We start from the raw sequence: 3,569 nt of genomic DNA on the forward strand, positions 1-3,569 counted from the left end.
TATGTGGCCAAGCCCAGGAGGTTTCCAGGATCATCACTGCTCTTAGGGGGATAGTCCCCAGTGCCAATTCCCTCCTCTTTTTGCTCCGGGGAAGGCGCTAGGCTTCTTCAAGGTGGGTGAGCTTTTCGCCTTTTAAGTGCCCCGCCAGTGGCCTCTGGGTCTCAGCACAAGAGCGCTTCCTTTGCACAGATGAGCTTCGACTTTGTTCAGACTAAATGAATGTATCTGGGAGGGGCGGGGCGGGCTGATCCCAAGCACAAGCCTTTTCTGAGCAAGTGTGCCGGGAGAGGCAGAGCGGGCGTAGAGCGCGGTTTTATTTTTGTACTGACATTGGTAAGAGATGTATAGCATCTATTTATTTAGATGATTTGTCTGGTAAATGAGGCAAAAAATATTTAAAAAATATATTAAAGATGATTTAAAAAAAAAAAGTTCATGAACATTTAATCTTTGCTTCTAATGGTGTTCCCCACTGTGCCAAGGGAAGGGCTCCAGTCCTTGCTGCCGCCTAGCGTTTAGCTCCCACATCCCCTAGTCACTGACCAGGATTTTGGACAAGTCTTTCTGTTTTCTGAGCCTCATAGATTAACTAAAGTGACAGTGGGAACCAGAAGTGTCACTGGGAGGAGCCACCAGCGTGGTGTCCTCAGAGGCCTGGATATGCTTCTGACCTCCTCCCCTTCCCCTGTGTCCCCCCCAAGGGTATTCTCTTCTGGAACACAGTACTGTCACAGGGCTAATGCTCACCTACTGTTTGTTCCCTGCCCCGAGCTTAATACACCTGTCTGGACACTCAGTTGGTCAGAGTGAAAGTGAGAGCCCAAGGCCAGATGTGGTGGCTCATGCCTATAATCATACCACTCTGGCCATGGTGGGTGGATTGCCTGAGCTCTGGAGTTCAAGACCAGCCTGAGCCAGAGTGAGACCCCATCTCTAAAAAATAGCTGGGTGCTTGTAATCCCAGCTACTCGGGAGGCTGAGGCAAGAGGATCACTTGAGCCCAAGAGTTTGAGGTGGTTGTGAGCCACCATGCCACAGCACTCTACTAAGAGTGACAAAGGGGCGGCACCTGTGGCTCAAAGGAGTAGGGTGCCGGTCCCATGTGCCAGAGGTGGCAGGTTCAAACCCAGCCCCAGCCAAAAACTACAAAAAATAAAAATTCTTTAAAAAAAAAAGAGTGACAAAGGACAAAGTGAGGCTCTGTCTCAAAAAAAAAAAAAACCAGAAAGTAAGAGCCCTGCCAGCACATCCCATTTTGGTACAGAAGCCAGAGGGAGTGGGTAGGGTGTTAGGCAGCAGGGAAGAGGCTGCCACAGCTGTCCAAGTGGAAGGTAGTGGTGGTGGCTACAACTGTGGGGGTGTGTGTAGGTGGGCACAGGAGAGGGAATCAACAATATATAACTGGTTCGCTGTGAGGGCCAGGAGGCGTCCAGATTGCACCTGGGTTTCCAGTTTGGCATCTGGGCAGATGACCATCTGGATGGAGGCTGAGCAAAAAGCACCAGGCTCTGAAGTGTCTGGACTTGGCTGGCCCCAAAAGCAGAGCCCGAGACAAGGATTTCCTGTGCAGGGAGTTTATTTGGGAGTTGATCCAAGGAGAGGGGTTAGAATGGGTCAGGGAAGGATAAAAGCTATTACAAGGGTATATTACTAAGCAGTTGGGATGGGATTCTGCTTGGGATCACCTGTACAAATATGTCCCAGAATTGATGGCTCCTGAAGGGTAAGGGGTGGGAGCATTGTCCATGGAGGGCTGGCCCTAATGAATTGAGCCTTGCCTCCGGATGTGCTAACCAATGCCACCAACTTCCAAGCTTTGCACATGCCAACCTCCACCAGTCTGTCACCTCTGTCTGTTGTGTTGGAAGAATCTAGGGTGGGAAGTGAAGACTTGCTGCCAGTAGAAACCTACAGGGTTCTGTCCACCTGCTTACTGCTAAAACCAGAGATGCTAGCCCGAGAGGGGCCCTGGAGGTGTCTGATACATCCACTTCTTACACTGTTCTGCTTTGCCATATTTTTTTGGTTTTGCTTTTAGTAACAGGGTTTTGTTCTTTTGCCCAGGTTGGGGTGCAGTGGTATGATCATAGCTCGTTGTTTGTTTTTTAAGACAGAATCTTTTTTTTTTTTGAGACAAAGCCTCAAGCTGTCCCCCTGGGTAGAGTGCCGTGGCATCAAAGCTCACAGCAACCTCCAATTCCTGGGCTCAAGCGAGTCTCCTGCCTCCGCCTCCCAAGTAGCTGGGACCACAGGCACCCACCACAACGCCCAGCTATTTTTTGGTTGCAGCTGTCGTCGTTTGGTGGGCCTGGGCTGGATTCGAACTTACCACCTTAGGTGTATGTGGCTGGCGCCTTAGCCACTTGAGCCAGAGGTGCTGAGCCAAGACAGAATCTCTGGGTGGCGCCTGTGGCTCAAAGAGTAGGGCGCTGGCCCCATATACCAGGGGTGGTGGGTTCAAGCCTGGCCCCAGCCAAAACTGAAAAAAAAGACAGAATTTCATTCTGTTGCCCTCAGTAGGGTAGAGTGCTATAGAGTCATATCTCACAGCAACCTCAAACTCTTGGGCTTAAACAATCCTCTTGTCTCAGCCTCCGAGTAGCCGGGACTACAGGCACCCACAACACCTAGCTAGTTTTTCTCTCTCTCTCTTTTTTTTTTTTTTTGAGACAGAGCCTCAAGCTGTCATCCTGGGTAGAGTGCTATGACATCACAGCTCACAGCAACCTCCAACTCCTGCGCTCAAGCAATTCTCCTGCCTCTGCCTCCCAAGTAGCTGGGACTACAGGTGCCTACTACAATGCCCGGCTATTTTTTTGGTTGTAGTTGTCATTGTTTTGACAGGTCCAGGCTGGTTTCTTTCTTTTTTTTTTTTTTTTTCAGTTTTTGGCCGGAGCTGGGTTTGAACCCACCAACTCCACCATATGGGGCTGGCGCCCTACTCCTTTGAGCCACAGGCACCACCCTCCAAGCTGGTTTCAAACCCACCAGCCCTGATGTATGTGGCTAGCGCCCTAGCCGCTGAACTACAGGTGCCGAGCCTCAACAGGCTTTTTATTGGTGTTATAAAGTGAACCTTAATTTCTTTTCTTTTCTTTTCTTTTTTGAGACATTGTCTCAAGCTGTTGCCCTGCGTAGCAGTGCCATGGAGTCATAGCTCACAGCAACCTCCAGTTCTTGGGCTTAAGTGATTCTCTTGCCTCAGCCTCCCAAGTAGCTGGGATACAGGCACCCACTACAACATCTGGCTATTTTTTGGTTGTAGTTGTCATTGTTGTTTTTGGCAGGCCCAGGCTAGGTTTGAACCCGCCAGCTCCGGTGTATGTGGCTGGCGCCTAGCCTCTGAACCACAGGCACTGAGCCTGTCGTATATAGTTTTAACATACCAAATAAGCCTGATATGTATTTCTCAGACTTTAATCAGTCTTACAATTAAGAAAGCTAATTTGGGCTCGGCTCCTATGGCTCAACCGGCTAAGGCACCAGCCACGTACACCTAAGGTGGTGGGTTCGAATCCCCAGCCCGGACCCGCCAAACAACAATGACGGCTGCAACCAAAAAATGGCCG

This window comes from Otolemur garnettii, unplaced genomic scaffold, assembly GCF_000181295.1.
Source record: "Otolemur garnettii isolate 467f Iridium unplaced genomic scaffold, OtoGar3 scaffold00007, whole genome shotgun sequence".
In the NCBI taxonomy this organism is placed as follows: Eukaryota; Metazoa; Chordata; class Mammalia; order Primates; family Galagidae; genus Otolemur; species Otolemur garnettii.